Here is a 21,086-nt window from a genome sequence, read left to right on the forward strand (position 1 = left end):
GTGCCACCTAGTCCACCGACATAAGGGACCCCTGTGGACACTGCTGGTGGGCCCAGAGGCCCAGAAGTGGGGTCGCCCGACCCCACATCAAAGGCGGTTCCAGGGTCGGTGGCCTCCCACCGACCTTCCCCACATGTCCCACATGTTGATTTGCCCCTGCCGTTGATCAAATGGCGGTTGTGAGGTCGGTTTGACCCAAGGGTGGAGAGAAGATGTCACGCGGATCGATGACGTGGCGATGGAGTAACCCCTACTCCATCTCCCTCTATAAAAGGCAGCCTCCATCCTTCATTTCAAGTGTGCAATTCCAAGGCCAAGTGCATTACAAGTTCCAAGCATACAAGTAGAGTAGTAGTTAGTCTAGAGTGGGAGTTAGAGTCGAGTCGAGCGAAGCTCGGGGTCTCCGGAGTCGTCTTCTGGAGAGTCTGGTATAGCTCTTGTACCTTTCTACTTTTGTAAGACTTTCCTTTTATTAATATATTATTCTTACTTTACTTTACTGAGTTCTTACTTAGTGCAAGTCTTTTAGTCTTGTTGTGCATTTACTTTAGTAATATAGTTGTCTTAGTGAAGTTAGTGACCTGTAACCACTCCTATGTGTGCATCACCGTCCTATCTTGTATAGGAGCTCTAGCTAGCTGCAACTAGTTAGCATTGTAGGATTAAGTGTGAGCGTGGTGCTCATACTTAAGATTACCTTTGATTACCGCTGGCTTGAACGGAAAGTAGGAGCGCACTCCCTAGTAGGTGACAGATCGTGGGCGGCATTAGGTTCTCCTCACGTACAGGCTAGTTCTTAAAAGGTAAGGCGTCCATAAGCCCAATAGTCGCTTTCGGTAAGGGGTTAGGTGAAAAACCTTCTAAGCGTCTTACCAGCTCGGCTATCCCTCGCACACAGTTAGTAAGGCTCTATCGTAGTTAAGACAATTATCTATTAAAGTAAGTCACAGAAGTCAAGTTAGATACATAGGAGTCCTTTACTCACTCGTTGTCCTCCCACCTAGCTAACTCTACCATTTACCTTTAGCATAGGACCTTGGATTCACCACTACCCTTCCTATTCGTTATTTACCACCCTTATTCACTAGTTGATACTAGATAACTCAAGGAATCTCATTCCCCTTTTTGTTAAACACACTTAGCCGCTTTCCCTTGGGAAAATATAAATTACGATACCTTGGAATACTCCTTGGTGAAGTGCTACAGCGGTACATTCTGTGCGCTTGCGGAATTATCCAATAGTAAATAGAGTTACCCTACCAGGGCACTTCTGGCGCCGTCGCCGATATCCGGTGGTTGCGTTAAGAAGTGTCAACAAGCATTTCTGGCGCCGTTGCCGGGGAGAGCGTCTGTCTAAGAGTTTTAACAAAAAGAGAATCCAGAGTTTGCTAGTTATCAAGTAGTGATAGGGATAACCCATCACTTGTCTTGTCTTCCTTTATTGTGAAGCCTGATAGTGTATGAGCGGTTTCCAATTGCCGTCAAACTTCGTTGAAGATCCTGAGCAACTGTTGAGGAGAACTAGACGTCGTCAAGTTCCACCTCAAAGGTTCATCTCGAACCTGAATCCGTTAGAGGAAGGAGTATCTGCACCGGTTATCAAAGAAGCTATGGCCCAAAAGACCATCTCTGAGTACTCTGCGCCGTCGGCTGACAATGTCGCCACGGGTCCGCAGCTTAACTTGGGGGATGTGACTTTTGAGTTGAAGCCTGCGCTTATCAATATGGTGCAAGCTAATCCCTTCTGTGGAAAGCCACACGAGGATGCCAATGCCCATCTCCAACACTTCTTGGAGGTGTGCGGCACCTTCACCATCAAGAATGTCGCCGCAGACGCCATCCGTCTTCGCCTCTTCCCATTCTCGTTATTGGGGAAGGCAAAGCAATGGTTCTACGCCAACAAGGGTGAAGTGACCACGTGGGAGAGGTGCGCCAATGCATTTCTCAAGAAGTTCTTTCCGATGGGCAAGACCAGCGCCCTTCGTGGAAAGATTTCCAGCTTCCAACAGCAAGCGGATGAGACGATTCCCGAAGCATGGGAACGTCTGCAGGAGTACATTCGCGCCTGTCCTCATCATGGGATAGAGGAGTGGCTCCTAATCCAAGGTTTCTACCATGGCCTGACCGGTTTGGCCCGTAGTCATCTTGATGCTGCCGCTGGAGGAGCATTCTTGCAACACAATGTCAAGGATGCCAAGGACCTCATTGAAAAGATGGTTATAAACCAAGGATGGAATGAGGAACGCCTCCAACCCAAGAGAAGAGGTGTCCATGCCTTGAATGAGGTGGACATGCTCTCTGCTAAGATGGACCTCTTAATGAAGAAGATGGAAGAAAGTTCCAAGCAAGAGACCATTCAACCTTACGCCACTGCACGGGCCATTGAATCTGATTCATGGTGCGAAGTGTGCGGAGGAGATGATCATTCGGGAAACAATTGTCCCGAAACAAAGGAGGAAGTGAGCTTCATCAACAACAACAACAATGGGTACCGGCCCCAACAACAGCAATGGAACTCGCGCCCCTTCTACCAAGGTAATCAAGGTAATGGTTACAATCAAAATTTCAATAATTCTTTTGGTAACCAACCTTCTCTTAGAGATCTTGTCTTAGGCCAATCTAAAATCAATGATAGCATTAACAAGAAAATGATGGCTAATGATAAGATCCTTGAAAACTTAAGTGAAAAGTTGGATAGCTTTAACTCTGCTCTGAAAAATCAGTAGAGCTTTAACAAAATGCTAGAAACACAATTAGCTCAATTAGCAGCAGCTGTCCCATCCTTCGAGCAAGGTAAGATCCCAGGGAAACCTGAGGACCCAATTGAAGGAGTTAAACTAGTTACTACGAGGTTCGGTAAGCCTCCGGTACAATCCAACTGGAGCTATCTTCTGGATTCGCCCTTCATCACCAAGAAGGACGACCTAGGCCTGCCGACCATCACCTGTGAGATCGGACCGCAAATCTTCCACAACGCCTTCTGCGACCTTGGATCGGGTGTCAACATCATGGCCAAGGTAACTTATGATAATTTGCTAGGGGGGCCTTTGCACCCCACATTTGTTTGTTTGCAGATGGCAGATCAGACGATCAGGTTCCCTGAGGGGTTGGCAAGGGACATACTGGTAAAAGTTCAAGACGACTACGTCCCTGCCGACTTCATCATTCTAGATATGGGATCCAATAATGATGTCTCGATCATCTTGGGAAGGCCATTCCTCAACACGGTCAATGCAGTCATCTATGTGGGGTCCGGCCAGATTCACCTCCAATTCCCAGGATGGAAGGTAAAATGTCCATTCAATGGTTATAAAGCCAACATGCAGGTGAAGGACAAAGAACCTCCGACTAAGCCTCGCCACATCCGACGCCGAAGGGACAAGAGAGGTAAGTCGGCCAAAAGGGCCGAAAAGAAAGAAGAGGAACCCGCTGAACCAAAAATCAATACCAAGCAAGTATGGCGGGAGAAAGAGGTGCAATCAAGGTCCACGTCTCCGGGACCATCTGATGCACCCGAAGGATGAACAAGATGGAGAGGTCCTGCTCTACGGACCTAAAACATGGAGCCCTTGCTGATAAGGTAAATCAGTAGTTATCCCATATTTATTTTCTGCATTTCAATTTCTACTATTCACTTTTCAATTGCATTCTTACTTTGAATTTTGCATATCTTATTTCGACAAAATGTTTAGCCATAATAAATAAAATCTTGAGAATAACTTGTCATAAAAATTTGAGCTGCTGGAGCTCCCAAAGGGGGGTCGCCCGACCCCACCTTGGGGCCCACTTCACCACATTTCAACCTTGCTAGTCATAGAGGTTCCAACCCAGCACTTGGATGCTCTCGGAGCTCCAATGTGGGGGTCGGCCGACCCCCATATTGGCCCCACTTGCCTCCTGCTGGCCACCATTTGAATCACAATGGAGTCCTATGCTTGTAACACTAGCTAAAGTTTGAAAAAGAGTGGTCCCTTGATCCTTTACTTTAGTCATAAGATGCTCCTTTCATCTTTGATTCTTTTGGGACCACTCCACTAGCTTAAATTCTGCAAAGTGGTCACCTCGGCATGCTTGAGTGCTCCCATGGTCCATAGGAATCACTTTAGACATGTCTCCACTTTTGCCATTCATCTTTTACCTTTCACAAAGCACTAAAATAGGGAATCTCAGAAACAATTTGAAAACTTTTGGTCCACACCTAGCCTTTACTTTTCCGGACAATCAATGACACAATGTTTAAAGTGGAGGAGGGGCTAGGATGGGGGTCGGCCGACCCCCATTTTGGACCATCTCTGCAAAATCTTGAAAGCATGCAGAATGGTTCCCTGTATAAAGCTATACTCAAATTCAAAGTGCTTCTAGGGGGGGTCGGCCGACCCCTATATTGTGGGTCCACTACTTGCCCTTCTCCCCCTATAAATACCACAGCATTGTGAGCTCAACTCCACACCCAAAACCACCAGAACCATTTCGAGCTCACAATCCTTTCTCTTCTCTCTTTGTTACAAGCCATTTCTCAAGTTTAGTTTAGAAATAGTCATCAAAACAAAAACCCAAAAAGATTCCCCTTGCATAGTAGTAGTAGTAGGAGCTTGGTTTGCCTCACTTGTGTAGGAGGATGAAGAAGCATATCTTCGGCAAGTTCAAGAAAGCAAAGGGTGAGAGCTCTTCTCAAGGCTCTCACCATGCTCATGGAAGGGAGGAAGAAGAAGGTTACCATGGGATGGTACCCTACGAGCCTCCATCAAGGATGAGAGAGCCCGAGAGCGGCCTCATGTTAAGCCAAGAAGAGTTGCAAAGGTACTACATCATCCGAGAGGGTCTCTTCCTACACACTAGCATCATCGATCCGGTCCTTTTGGCCCGCACAGGTATGGATGTTGAATTCGATAAGGTGTTTAGAGCAATTGGTTGGAGTAGTTTTTGGCAAGTGCCTGAATTTGGAAAAGAATTGCTTGCTAAGGAATTTCTATGCACCCTAAAACTCACAAATAATGGAATATCTTTTCGCATGTGTGAGCAAGAACATCAATTAAATTGGAGTTTGCTAAACACTGCTTTAGGGTGTGAACATGAATGTGAACTTGATCTAGATCATGCCACTAGAATGTTCGATAAAATTAGATTCTGGAAAGCAATTTCTGGCTCTAATGATTGTTCAAATCCTACTCCCATTGAAATCCATAATCCAACCTTGCGCTTTCTTCACTTCTGGATCATGTGCACTCTATATCCTGGCATGGGAACTGATACTTTAATTGATGATGAACTTAAAATTCTCTATGCCATGGTTAGTAAAATCAAGGTCTCCCCTGTGAAACTGCTAGTGAACTATTGGCTTAACTCTATTGAGTATGGGAAGCCCATCTATTTCACATCCTTTATTACTCGAATAGCCGATACTTTTGGATTACTTGAATCACATTATTTTGAAGACATTGGCTATGTTAGAGGAGTGGTAGATGAGAACTTCTTTATCAATGCTAACATGCTCATAAGAGATCCAAATGGTGAACTTAAAATGATTTATCCGGGCTATACAACCGAAATTCCTCTCCCATGTGCGAGGCGCCGGTTGTATGGGGTCCGCACACTTACCATTAGACTAGCCCGAGTGGCAAGTCCAGATGTTGCAGGGACATGCAGGGTGACAAGAAGGATGATGCAAGCCGCCCAGATGGAGCAAGGAGGATCCTCGCACCATGACGTTGAAGAGGGCGATGAAGCGATGTCAGTGGATGCTTCAGACTCCATGGGTCTACCTCCACAACGCACTCCACGCCCAAGGGACAGGGCTAGGCGTCACCAGCCCACAGGTATGGACAGTCTCATTAATGACATGGGCGAATTGCAGATTGGGCAAGAAGCAACATTGCAACTGGCGTTACAAAACAGCCAACATATCCGACGTGTGCGAGAGGAAGACGCACAACGCTGGGCCGGATGGTACCAGAATTTCCCGCCACCACAGTGAGCGAAGATCTAGCTTGGGGGAGATCCTCTCCCCCACTAAGGTAAGTATTCTATCCTATTTATTTTCATGCATTTTATCATTCTTACTAAAAAATAAATAAATATTTATTAGCATTTCCCTTTAGCATATATGCTTCATGTATGTTTATATCCCTCATGGAAATTATGACTAGTTGCTTGTTAATGTTTCTCTAGTGCCTAGTATACAACTTAGTATTTCTCTAAGTATGGATCACTTAGCTCACTTAAACTGCCATGAACCTAAAAACTTTGTGGGTTGCAAGTGCTAGAACTAAGTCTAAGTTGTTGTGGGACATGAGATAGTAAGACAAGAGCTACTATAATATTTTTCTAAGCATGCATGATTATCAGAGATTTATTCTTAAAATGATCAAAACCTTAATTGTTCCTCAATGGTGATGAATTCCTTTCACAGCCATATCTACTTTACATAATTGCAACCTTTCCACATAAGCTATTTGCTTTGTGTTGAGTGTCGTCAAGTCTTGTTGACCCTTGTTAAGAGACTTTTCATGCTCCTAAGATCAAGATCACGTACACACCACATATATATATGCTGCTTCTACACTGGAAGTACGCAACCACATGTATTTCGCATCCACTAAATAGGTTGCTCCATACTCTAAATGTTAGAACATCTCTCTAAGCATTATTTGGTAAATGAGACATCAAAAGGGCTAGGCAAAATGAAATAAAAAGATGGACATGTGCAAGTCCACAGAAAAAGAAAATTGAGCACATGAAAGCTCATATATATAAAAAAAAAAGAAGAAAAAAATGCTAGCCATGTCTCAATACATAGAGAGTCTATCAAATAAAGGAGCAACCTAGTCCACCATATATCACACTTGCACATCTTGATCTGGGAGTATGACACTTCTCTTCAAGGATCCGAGCTTTGACTTCGCAATACATGCAAAGTAAGTATGCTATCTCCTTTCGTCCCTACCTTGAACTCCACATAAGCCTTTTAGAAATAGGATGAAATAGAGAAGGCAACTCTTACCATATGCCTTGGTGAGGAATCATACACCATTTGAGTGACATGAGAGAACCATAAGAGGAACATTTAAGCTTTCTTTTGAAAATATCACAAAACCTCTGATATGAAACTTGCTAAGAATGAGAAAGTTAGTGCTCAAGTCAAACTGTTCTGTCTCTCAACCACCTAAGACAAAGGAAAAGCCATAAGCCCCATAAGGGACTAAGGTAATAGGGTAAGTTTACATAGCTAAATTTTTCATGCAAAGAGAAGAACTTTGTTGTACACATGGTACTCTTGAAATGTGAACATAGTAACAATACCTGATCCACCGAGGCTAAGTTTGATTGTTTGCTCGGGACGAGCAAAGGTTAAGCTTGGGGGATCTTGTTGACGGTGGATATACCATAGAAATCCACATACAAAACACCGTCAACATGCCTCGGTTGCAAGAGGAAACGACATGACATGAACATATTTTATCCATAACTAGTTCCACTTGTACTCTTAGCTTGTTTATGCAGGAACAACAAATTCAAGACATTATTTGACAAAGCCAACATCAGAATCATCAAGAGGAGATCGAGGGGACAACAGGTGACACCCTGGGCCCACAGGGAGGGGGTCGCCCGACCCCTCTTTGGTGGGACCCAGGTGTGCCACCTAGTCCACCGACATAAGGGACCCCTGTGGACACTGCTGGTGGGCCCAGAGGCCCAGAAGTGGGGTCGCCCGACCCCACATCAAAGGCGGTTCCAGGGTCGGTGGCCTCCCACCGACCTTCCCCACATGTCCCACATGTTGATTTGCCCCTGCCGTTGATCAAATGGCGGTTGTGAGGTCGGTTTGATCCAAGGGTGGAGAGAAGATGTCACGCGGATCGATGACGTGGCGATGGAGTAACCCCTACTCCATCTCCCTCTATAAAAGGCAGCCTCCATCCTTCATTTCAAGTGTGCAATTCCAAGGCCAAGTGCATTACAAGTTCCAAGCATACAAGTAGAGTAGTAGTTAGTCTAGAGTGGGAGTTAGAGTCGAGTCGAGCGAAGCTCGGGGTCTCCGGAGTCGTCTTCTGGAGAGTCTGGTATAGCTCTTGTACCTTTCTACTTTTGTAAGACTTTCCTTTTATTAATATATTATTCTTACTTTACTTTACTGAGTTCTTACTTAGTGCAAGTCTTTTAGTCTTGTTGTGCATTTACTTTAGTAATATAGTTGTCTTAGTGAAGTTAGTGACCTGTAACCACTCCTGTGTGTGCATCATCGTCCTATCTTGTATAGGAGCTCTAGCTAGCTGCAACTAGTTAGCGTTGTAGGATTAAGTGTGAGCGTGGTGCTCATACTTAAGATTACCTTTGATTACCGCTGGCTTGAACGGAAAGTAGGAGCGCACTCCCTAGTAGGTGACAGATCGTGGGCGGCATTAGGTTCTCCTCACGTACAGGCTAGTTCTTAAAAGGTAAGGCGTCCATAAGCCCAATAGTCGCTTTCGGTAAGGGGTTAGGTGAAAAACCTTCTAAGCGTCTTACCAGCTCGGCTATCCCTCGCACACAGTTAGTAAGGCTCTATCGTAGTTAAGACAATTATCTATTAAAGTAAGTCACAGAAGTCAAGTTAGATACATAGGAGTCCTTTACTCACTCGTTGTCCTCCCACCTAGCTAACTCTACCATTTACCTTTAGCATAGGACCTTGGATTCACCACTACCCTTCCTATTCGTTATTTACCACCCTTATTCACTAGTTGATACTAGATAACTCAAGGAATCTCATTCCCCTTTTTGTTAAACACACTTAGCCGCTTTCCCTTGGGAAAATATAAATTACGATACCTTGGAATACTCCTTGGTGAAGTGCTACAGCGGTACATTCTGTGCGCTTGCGGAATTATCCAATAGTAAATAGAGTTACCCTACCAGGGCACTTCTGGCGCCGTCGCCGATATCCGGTGGTTGCGTTAAGAAGTGTCAACAACAAGCATGCACATGATATGAGTTGTGATGCAATACTTGAAAGTAAACTTATGCTTGCCAAGTTTGATCCAAGGTTAAGCTTTTTCACACACACAAGGGGGTTATCTTAACCATGTTAGACAAGCCCTACATGCAAGTTGTATTTTTAATTTTAGTATGCATGATATGCAAAGCAAAAGTTATTTACAAGTTTCAACACACAACTTTTATCTTTTAGTGAAGTTGGATAGGTCAAGCACATTAAGTTCATTTCTCAACATGCAAAACCTAGCTTCATCTAGGGGTTTTGTGAAGATATCCGCCAATTGATTTTTCGTTCCCACATTCTCTAGGGATATGTCACCTTTAGCAACGTGATCCCTAAGGAAGTGGTGGCGGATGTCAATATGTTTTGTGCGGGTGTGTTGAACCGGGTTGTTTGCATGTTTTACGGCACTTTCGTTGTCACACAACAAAGGTACTTTGTCTAGTACTACTTCATAGTCTAGCAAAGTTTGTTTCATGTAGAGTATTTGTGCACAACAAGCACCGGCGGCAATGTATTCCGCCTCGGCCGTTGACAAGGCAACACTATTTTGTTTCTTTGACATCCAAGAGACAAGTGATCTACCTAGGAAGTGGCACCCTTCGGATGTGCTTTTTCTATCAATCCGGCACCCGGCATAATCCAAATCGGAATAGCCTACAAGTTGGAATCTTGCACCTTTGGGATACCACAAGCCTAGGCAAGGTGTGTATTTTAGATACCTAAGAATTCTCTTGACGGCAATCAAGTGAGATTCCATAGGCATTGCTTGATATCTTGCACACATACACACACTAAACATGATATCGGGCCTAGATGCGGTGAGGTAGAGTAGACTTCCTATCATGGAGCGATAGAGAGTCTTGTCAATTGGGTTACCTCCCTCATCCAAGTCGAGATGCCCATTTGATGCCATGGGAGTCTTGATTGGCTTGCAATCCATCATCTTGAACCTCTTGAGAAGATCTTGAGTGTACTTCTCTTGAGAGATGAAGACCCCTTCTTTCATTTGCTTGACTTGAAATCCTAGGAAGAAGGATAGCTCGCCAATCATGGACATCTCAAACTCCTTGGACATCAAATCACCAAATTCCTTGCAAAAATCTTCATTAGTAGAGCCAAAAATAATATCATCAACATAAACTTGGCAAATGAAGATTTCCCCATTCATTTTCTTGGTGAAGAGTGTTGTGTCAACTTTCCCAATCTTGAAGCCCTTCTCAATGACGAAGTCCCTAAGCCTCTCGTACCAAGCTCTAGGAGCTTGCTTGAGACCATAGAGAGCCTTGGACAACCGGTAGACATGCTTGGGGTACCTAGGGTCTTCAAAACCGGGGGGTTGCTCCACATAGACAAGCTCATTAATATAACCATTTAAAACGACACTTTTCACATCCATTTGAAATAACTTGATATCATGACTAGATGCATATGCAAGTAGGATACGGATTGCTTCAAGTCTTGCCACCGGTGCAAAGGTTTCACCGAAGTCAAGACCTTCCACTTGTGAAAAGCCTTTTGCCACAAGTCTTGCCTTGTTGCGCACCACTTTGCCTTGATCATCCTTCTTGTTCCGGAAGACCCACTTTGTTCCAATCACTCTTGCATCTTTGGGTCGCTCTTCAAGTGTCCACACTTGGTTGCGAGAGAAGTTGTTCAACTCTTCTTGCATGGCCATGATCCAATCCGCATCATGAAGAGCTTCCTCTATAGTCTTTGGTTCATCTTCAAGAGACACAAAAGCGTGATGTTCAATAAATAAAGCATGTCTAGAACGAGTAGTTACACCACGTGATGGACTCCCGATGATGAGATCTTGAGAGTGATCTTGGAGGAGATGTGATGTTCTTCTTGGTGCCACTTGAGGGGTTGGTTGGGGAGCATCAACATCTTGTGCTTGTGCCACGGCTTGCTCATGAGTGACTTGGGTGTCTTCATGAGCATCTCTCACATCCTTGTCTTCATCTTGTGGTACATGTGAGGTGGATGGTGGCTCAATGACTTGCACATCATCATCATCTTCTTTTGGCTTGGTGTCCCCCACCGGCATGTTCTTCATGGCATCCCTCAATGGTTCACCACCTACATCATCAAGATTATCATTTGCTCCTTGGGAGCCATTAGTTTCATCAAATTCAACATCAAATGTTTCTTCAACCATGTTTGTGGCATGGTTAAAGATTCTATATGCCTTGGACTTTGATGAATAGCCAACCAAGTAGCCAATGTCACATCTTCTTTGGAACTTTCCCAAGTGTTGGCGCTTCTTGTAGATGTAGCATTTGCATCCAAACACTCTAAAGAATGAGACATCGGGCTTCTTCCCATTGAGCAATTCATATGGTGTCTTCTCTAGGAACTTGTGAGGAAAGAGCCGGTTTGAGGCATAGCATGCCGTGTTGATTGCCTTGGCCCACATCTTCTCCGAAGTGTTGTACTCATCTAGCATTGTTCTTGCCAAGGTGATCAATGTCCGGTTCTTTCTTTCTACAACCCCATTTTGTTGTGGTGTGTATGTTGAGGAGAACTCATGCTTGATTCCCACTTCATCACAATACTCTTTAATGTTGGTGTTGTCAAACTCTTTGCCATTACCACTTCTAATTTTCTTGATCTTCACATCAAATTGATTTTGGGCATTCTTTGCAAACTTCTTAAATTTGATGCAACTTCGGCCTTGTCTTGCAAGAAGAATGTCCAAGTGTACCGGGAGAAATCATCAACTATGACCAAGCAATATTTGTTGCCTCCAAGACTAGCATATGTGGTTGGTCCAAACAAATCCATGTGAAGTAGCTCAAGCACTCTTGAAGTAGAGAGATAGGCTTTGGTTGGATGTGTATTTGAAACTTGTTTGCCCGCTTGACATGCACCACAAAGCTTGTCCTTTTCAAATGTCACATCCTTCAAGCCTCTAATCAATTCTTTCTTCATCAACTTCTTGAGTGTACCCATTCCAACATGTGCTAACCTTCTATGCCACAACCACCCAAGTGAAGTCTTGGTGAATAAGCAAGTCTTGACATCAACTTCATCGGATGAGAAATCAACTACATATAAGTTGTTGTGCCGGAAGCCTTTGAATATCACTTCATTGTCATCTTCCTTGGTCACAATTACTTCCTTCTTCTTGAATAGGCATTCAAATCCAAGGTCACAAAGTTGTCCAACTGAGAGCAAGTTGAAACTCAATGATTGCACATAGAGCACATTTGTGATGGAGTTGTCATTTGATATAGCAACCTTTCCTAATCCCTTGACCTTACCTTTTGAATTGTCACCAAATGTGATCTTCTTTTGGTTGTCAACATCTTCATCAAGAGAGGTGAACATCCGGGGATCTTCGCTCATATGTTGAGTGCAACCACTATCAATTACCCAATGTGATCCACCGGTCTTGTAGTTCACCTACACACAAGAGATCAAGCTTGAGATTTAGGGACCCACATTTGCTTAGGGCCCTTGACCTTCTCTACTAGTTGCTTTGGCACCCAAATCTTCTTTGGCCTTTGCTTGTTGGGCGGCCCCATGAAGCTAACCTTGACCTTGCCACACTTGTCTTTCCTTACAATGTAATGAGCATTGAAGGCAAATGGTCTTGCATGCTTGGGCAAGGGTGGTGGTAGTGGTGCCTTACACTCATGAGCAAAGTGTCCTTCTTGACCACACTCAAAGCATCTCTTTGTCTTTGGCTTACTTGGTTGATCATGAGTGGCTAGAGACTTGATGAGCTTTGTTTGATGAGCCTTATAGCCAATTCCACTCTTGTCCATCTTCATGACGGTGTTCATGAAAAGCTCACTTTGAAGGTCCTTCCCCTTTGTGAACTTTGCTAACCCCATGGTTAAATGTTCCTTCTCTTTCTTGAGCTTGTTGTTCTCTTGAGTTAGCTTCTTGATGATTGGGTCATTGTTGCTAGCTAACTCATCCAAGACGAATGTCTCATCTTCTTCTTGCTTGTCATACATCAAACCAAGCTTGAGATATTGATTTTCTTCCTTGAGTAACTTGTTCTCATATACAAGCTTCTTGTCTTGGTCAAGTGACTCAATCACAATGGTCTTATGCTGCTTGACTTGTTCTTGCAACTCTTTCTTGAGCATGACAATTTCATTCTTGAGCTTGATAGTGTCCTCATAACTCTCGGCCACTACCACTTTCTTGCCCTTGCAATCAACACATTTGCTTGTGCTCTCTACAAGTAAGTCATCACAAGATGTGGCTACATCAAGCTTAGCAACATTGTTAGTAGCAACATGTGTTTCATCTATTGCAAGTTCATAAGCAATTTCAAGGTTGTCATAGTTTGCTTTTAGAGTTGTTAGTTCTTCTTTCATTGCTCTATATCTAGTGATAAGCTCATCATGAACACTCAAGTTTATCATGTTTTTCTTTGAGCTCTTTTAGAGAGAGTTTGAGCTCCTTGAGCTTAGTGGTCATGATCTCATTTTGGTCTCTAAGCTCATCACTAGACTTAAGCTTTGCTAGAAGTGTGTCATTTTCAAGTTCAAGCTTTTCATTTTCACTTCTAGTCTTTCTTATGACTTTTGTGTACTTGTTAAGCAATTTTACAAGTTCATCATAAGAAGGTGATTCATATTCACTATCACTTTCACTACTCTCATCCTCACTTTGTACCTTCCGGTCACCCTTAGCCATGAGGCATAGGTGTGTAGAGGATGTAGATGGTGGTGAAGATGATGGTGATGGAGCATCGATGGCAATGGCGGCAACCTTCTCATCATCACTTTCATTGCCGGAGGAGTCACCACTTGAGCTCTCAATGTCGGTGAGCCAATCACCAACAATGTAGGCCTTGCCATTCTTCTTCTTGTAGTGCTCCTTCTTCTTGCCACCTTTATTCTTGTATTGCTTCTTCTCATTCTTGTCATCATCACTTGAGTCATCTTGCTCTTTGTTCTTCTTCTTGTATTTGTCCTTCTTGGGCTTTGGACATTGGTGAGCAAGATGACCAAGTTCACCACAATTGTAGCAATCCATCTCGGAGATGGGCTTTCTCTTGCTACTTGTGAAGAACTTCTTCTTCTTGGAGTCAAAGTTGACTCCATTCTTGTTGAGCTTCTTCAACATCTTAGTGGTTCTTCTCACCATGAGGGCAATAGATGCATCATCATCACTTTAAGTTGATGACTCAACTTCAATCTTCTTAGCCTTGCCCTTGTGAGAAGCCTTGAGAGCCAAGTCCTTCTTCTCTTTCTTGGCCGATGAGGAGCCATCTTGGGGGTTCATGTGCATGTACATCTCATGAGCATTGATCTTTCCCAATATGGCGGTTGGTGTAGCGGTGGAAAGATCGCCTTGATGAAGCACCGTTACTATGTGCCCATATTTTTCAATGGGAAGCACACTTAGTATTTTCCTTGCTACATCCGCCGCACTCATTTGAGTGAGTCCAAGTCCATTTAGCTCCTCTACAATGACATTCAAGCAAGAATACATTTCATTAGCATTTTCTTTTGGAAGCATCTCAAATGTATTAAGCTTGTTCATCACTAGGTGATAGCGTTCCTCACGTTCACTCTTTGATCCCTCATGGAGCGCACAAAGTTCCTTCCAAAGTTCATTGGCGGTTTTGTGGCTCCGAACGCGGTTGAACACCTCTTTGCAAAGGCCTCTAAAGATGTGGTTTTTGGCCTTCGCATTCCACTTCTCGTTTTCTTGCTCTTGTGGAGTAAGAGCAGTGGCTCTTTCCAGAGGGGCAAACCCTTCGGTCGCGGCTTTTAGGCACTTTACATCGCATGCCTCAAGGTATGACTCCATCCGTATTTTCCAATACGGGAAGTCATCCCCATCGAACATGGGTGGCGGTCCGTCCCCGTTAGACATCTTTCTCTAGGCGGTGAAGCCTAAATAATGAGCACTAGGCTCTGATACCAATTGAAAGGATCAAGATGCCCAAGAGGGGGGTGAATTGGGCTTCTCTAAAAATTTAAGCAACCTATAAGCTCCAATTCAACCCCTTGTGCCTAGTGTGACTTAGAGAGCTACCGGATAAAAAGTTTTGCAACCTAGTTCCAATCCTATTCAAGCATGGCAATTCTAAGAATGTAAAAGCACAAAGTAAATGCTAGAAAGTAAAGGAGTAGTGGAAGAAAGTGCTCGGTGATGTTTTGCCGAGGTATCGGAGAGTCGCCACTCTCCACTAGTCCTCGTTGGAGCACCCGCGCAAGGGTCTTGGTCCCCCTTGGTCCGCGCAAGGACCAAGTGCTCTCTACGGGCTGATTCTTCGACACTCCGTCACGGTGAATCGCCCAAAACCGCTCACAAGCTTGACACGAGCCACCCACAAGAACTTCGGGCGTTCTTCGTGCCTCCAATCACCACCAAACCGTCTAGGTGATGGCGATCAGCAAGAGTAACAAGCAAAGAACTCTCACTTGACCCAAACAAGGCTCTAGAGAGTGGTGGATGCACACTTGACTCTTGGAACTCACTAGAGAAGGATTCTCTCAAGAATTCACTCAAAACTCAATCCTCTCTAGGCTCTTGCAACTCTCTTGCTCCACAACAAGTTTCTCTGATGTTCAAATGGGCAAGAGACCTCTCATGGACGAGGTGGAGGAGTATAAATACTATCCACCAAGTCCAAGGGTCGGCCAACCATTTTCCACTGAAAATGGGGTCACCGGACGCACATTATGTTGCACCGGACGCACTGCACCGAGCGTCCTGTGCTTCATAACAGCTAACTGTACTTCTCTCTGACAGGTCACCGGACGCTAACTTCCAGCGTCCGGTGCAACGTCCGGTGCTCGGGGAAACATTACATGCTCCCTGCGCATGGGACCGGACGCTACCCGGTGTGTCCGGTGCAAGCGTCCGGTGCCTAACCCTAATCACGGCACTGTTCTAACGGCTAAGGACCTCACCGTACGCACTCACAGAGCGTCCGGTGCAGCGTCCGGTGCCCCTATAGGCACCCTAACTCCGTCGAAACGCGATCGCTCGAAAACGAAGTTGGTTCCTCTCGATTTAAGGACTATCTCTGAGCTGCCTAGTGCTAGGTTTACCAAGTGTGCACCACACCTAAACCTAAAGCCTTGCCTAAGTCAAGCTACTAGATCAATGCCCCTCTTAATAGTACGGTCAAAGGAAAACAAAGTCCTAAACTACTCTAAGTGCCCTTCTTCACCATATGGCACTTAAACCTAGTCTAGTCTTGACGATGTCCATCCATCCTTTGAAAACTGAAACGATTTCCACTATTAAGTAGGCATGTACGTCCCTGTCCATCGAGTACCTATATACCATGACCTTACCTATGACTTTGCCTCTGCAAAACACACGTTAGTCATAGTAATCAATAATGTCATTAATCACTGAAATCACTAGGGGCCTAGATGCTCTTTCAAAGTCCATTGGTGGGCGGGCCCCTCGCCATCAGTTGGCATCTAGGAGCTCGCGCCACAAGAGCAAGTTCCTAGAGGAGTTTGGGATGCCTACCTTGCTTTGGAGAGTGCTCAGTTCGATGGGGTATCCTGAAGGAAGGGAACCTCGCTATTATTGGAACAAGGAGCAGCTTGGTGACGGGACCCTGGTGGGGATTGAGGCAGTGATCCCTACCAGTGGAGGCGACCCCGCCTAGGGTGGTTGGGTGTACGAGTCCCGACGTACCACGCTTTTCTAGGGTGCCAGTAGGGATGCTTTTGCGGTTCTGAGGGACATCATGGAGAGGTTTCGGTAGGAGCTGGCCCACGCCTTCGCTGGGGTGTTTTCCCAGGGTGACCCCTACACTTCGGTGTGGGATCAGTCCGAGGCGAACGCTCTAGAGAGGAGTGCGGATGAGGATCAGCACAGTGACAGCACAACTATGACTGCTATGTTTGCCTTGATGAAGACCTATGGGGGTCTGGAGCACTGCTTGGGACGCTTGTCTGGATCTCATCTGACAGTTCAGGATGAGAAGCGCCAGCTATAGCGTGAGTTTGACAATGAGGTTGAGAGGCTGCAGGCAGAGTTGGCCCGTGTGACTCTAGAGAGGGACCAGGCAGTCCAGAAGAACAGTGAGCTGAGTCAGGATCTGCTCGCAGTGAGAGAGCAGAGGGACAGGGTGACCACCGCTCATAGGAACTATGAGCGCATGCTAGTTCATGTGCTTGGTTAGAGGAATGAAGCCTAGCACGAGGAGGACACCCTGAGGGCCCGACAGCTAGAGCTTGAGCAGCAGCTAGCTAATGATGAAGAGTACAATGAGAACCTGCACAAGGAGATCCACGAGCTGCATAACCAGCTCCACCCACACCACCTGCTTGGAGCAGCTGAGTTGGATTCTGAGGATGAGATGGATGAGGATCCAGAGGTGGAGGCAGCCGCTAGTGGAGATGAGCACGAGGAAGCTTCCGGCATGGACAGTGACCATAGCGAGTATATGCTAGGGCTCTAGAGTTAGTCCTTCTTCTTTTGCTATTGTTGGTTCATGACCTGTGTCGTAACCTGTTGGATGTTGGATGTGTAAGACTTTAAGTGTTGAGTTGTGTTGACGCTGAAAGTACAGTGTATGTATGCTAGCAATTTTGGATGTATGCGAACCCTGTTGGCTAAATGTTAAGTGATCAGTTTGTGATGTTGTGTGTGGATGATGAATTGTTGTGCCTCTATTTACTGTGCGGATTTATTCTCATCAGTAATTTTAGTAGGGCATGATTTTACATATGTCTACCAGTTGATAGCTGTAACAGAACCGTCCAATTTACAAGAGATCAACTATGAAAAACTCCTGCCAAAGCAGTTGCTTTAACATAATCGAACTCTCATAAACCCGGTAGTCCGTGAAATCACGAGGGATTTCAAACCAACCATCTTACAAGCCAACATCGTAGTGATTCAACATAACAAGTCACATGTTACATCCATTTCACAAGTAGTTTGACATACATCGGAGTTCAATAGAGTTATTACAACTTGAGTTGAAAAGTAGCGAAAGCAAAGTAATTTGAAACTAATATTGCCCTCATTTCAAATACATGCCAGTATCCGGGTCAATTCCAACAAAAGCAGCATAGATGAGGTAACTAAGAAGGATCATGCCCAAGATCTTACTCCTCTAATATGGTAGGAGTCATCCAACTCTTGCAGTAGCCATGATACATCACAACCTGCAACAAGTGGGAATAAACCCTGAGTACGAGAAGGTACTCAGCTAGACTTACCTATCATAAACCAGAAATAATATGACACCAAGGAGTATGCAAGGCTTTATTGGTGGGGCTAGCTTGACAACACTTTTTGCATTAAAAGCTTAAGTTACAGGTAAGTAACTTTTCAGGTATTTAGCTCAAGTTAATAATCATTACCTGTCATCTATATTAGCACCTGTACTAGAGCAATCACTTGATAAAGATACAACAGTAGTACCCATATTTGATGTGACATTTCCAACATCATCATACCATAACCATCCAAGTGTTTCATAAACATTACTACGATGACGAAGCTCAAGTCAAGTGCTCACTATCCAGGAGCGATGGTGATTCGAATCGATTTCTAACCAGCTGGCGAGTTTATTCCCCACACAAACCACACTCACCAGCCAAAGTGAGCTACTGGTCACCATATTGCACTATAGAGGACCAATTCGCTAGTTCGGCAGGCACCGCCAGTACCCGAGGACCGTTTCGGCAACCGAGGTATCCAAGGTATACCAAGGTTGCGCGCCGCGCCCTCGTCGTCCCCAATACAGCGCATGGCGACTTGACTCCCGGCCCGGATAGTGTTCAGGCTTCGTGGTCGGAACGACTTATCCTTCCAGCTAAGTGTGGGGCATGCGTTCAACATGACAAGAGGGCCGTCAACGATCGGTCCTTAATCGACACAGGCAGGGATAGATAGGCACCCAAGACCTCCATGTCTTGTTACTTCTCTACCATCGTCCCGCCGGTCTCCAATTATTCCTCCTCATCACTTGGTTATTTTCATGATAGCATATATAGACATCATTTTCAGGTGTCACCTATCTTGCTCAGGTGACAAGACATCACCTGGCTTCTACCGGTCTAAGCATATCTAAGCATTTAGATTCGATACTGAATCTACATAGGAGTGATATATAACATATATTCTCAATTGCATATCTAAGCATTTATATTTGCTGGACAAGGAGTGATATATGCAGCAAGGGTTTCACCCAACTCCTATACTTAATGCAACAATACATATATAACATATATTCTCAATTGCATTCAAAAGTAGTGGGAGACTTATAATGCTCCAGGACTTGCCTGGGATCAACACTGAGTCAGTTCAGTTAGTTGCTCCATCTTGATGACATCTTAGGTCACAACACTTGCTTAGTCCTTCCACCTTCGGGATGGGTCCACCCAACACCGTCTTTGGGTTTGTTCCCACACCAAGACCTTCACGTGATTCATCTACCGCACCTAGATGAGATGCAAGATGCCAGTGCATGAATATGCAGAATAGTGACACAACATGCATTACATAAAAGTATGCAAGACACATGCATCTAAGTTATTTAACTAACATCACACAACTAACTATAGAGAGCAAGCATATCAATCATGACACAAGTTTAATAAGGTTACAAGTGTATTACTTAATCACCGCTAAAGACATGTATCGTAGTTAGCACACACCAAGTAAAGCAATCAAGCATTCATGCATTTTCAGCAATTCTGGACATACTTGCAGCAACTCAGTAATTAAATCATAACTGGGGTTACACAACTCCAAAACCTATGCAATAGGACATTCTGGGAAGATTATCAAATTATCTACAATTCATCTTTAATCATCTCAGTATGATTAACGAGTTAACCAAGTCAAACATGCACAACCATAGAATCTGGTCCAGAAATTTCCAGAAAACAAGCGTTTCAAGGAATGAACTTCATACTACTGTAACTCACAAACCACTTAGCCACATGATATGAAACTTTACCACAAGATATATTAATAGGTTATCTACATCTTTTATATATACATGTTTAACAGCAAACATCATTTATATCATGGAATTAATTGCATAAATAAAACTGCTCATGCTGTCCAAACAGTAGAGGTACAATTACAAACAGAAAACTAATAGGTAATTCAAAGCAGCATAACTGGAATTGTAGACCTCCAGGAAACATAATTCTTATATTTGTGGAAAGCTTATAAAGTTACCTACAACTTTCTTAATATCATCTAAATATGATTCCACAGTTAACAAGGTCAATTAACCTCATAAAGACATCTCTGTCCAAAACATGGACAGAATCTGTCATGCCATATTAAACAGCTATAACTTGAGGTTCACATGTCCATTAATTATGGTTATGTACTTTACAGAAAGCTTACTAAATTGTGAACAACTTTGATATAAACATCTAGAGCTAAATCTACCACTAACAAGGTCTTACATTACCAACAATGCAATCATGTCTGGGTTTAGACAGAAACTGGAGCAGTATTTAAACCACTATAAATAAACAGGTGCTTAACTAAAAATTGTGCTATTTACCTTTCTGGAAAGCTTATGAAAAGTACTACAACTTATATATTTTCATCCAGGCAAGATTCACAACTTAACTGAGCCAAACAATACAAACATGCAGACCCACTCAGAATAGGAGCAAAGGAACACAGGACATTTGTTATTTTCATAACTCTTAATATGTCAGTCCTAAATTCATGAAACTTTTACCAGACATCAAATATCTTAAGAAAAGCACTTCACAATATTTTCACATTTATTCGAGCAATACTACAGCAGTTATGAAAAAGACAAATATAACAAGCAATTAAGACCTAACTGCCTAAATCTATTTTTTACGACTAAAACATCAAACTAAACCATGCCATATTATAGATCTAATGCATAGAGAATTTCACAAGGATTCCGAAAAGTCCACATTTGCTATTTTTCGACTTTTCTATGAATTACTATGCATTTCCAAATATCATCCAGAAATCTGCATAAAGAAAAGATAAAGGAAAACACTTTTTCTTCGGGAACCCTGGACTTTCTCGAAATCAACCGCAGTCCAGATGCACTATGGAACCCTGAGTTGTTTCTTATTCTAACCCGAGGTCCCTGCACTTCTTCTTCTTACCGGAGGAGACGACATGGCCGTTGTCGTCCAGAGCGGCC

Source organism: Sorghum bicolor, chromosome 8 (assembly GCF_000003195.3).
Source record: "Sorghum bicolor cultivar BTx623 chromosome 8, Sorghum_bicolor_NCBIv3, whole genome shotgun sequence".
Lineage (NCBI taxonomy): Eukaryota > Viridiplantae > Streptophyta > Magnoliopsida > Poales > Poaceae > Sorghum > Sorghum bicolor.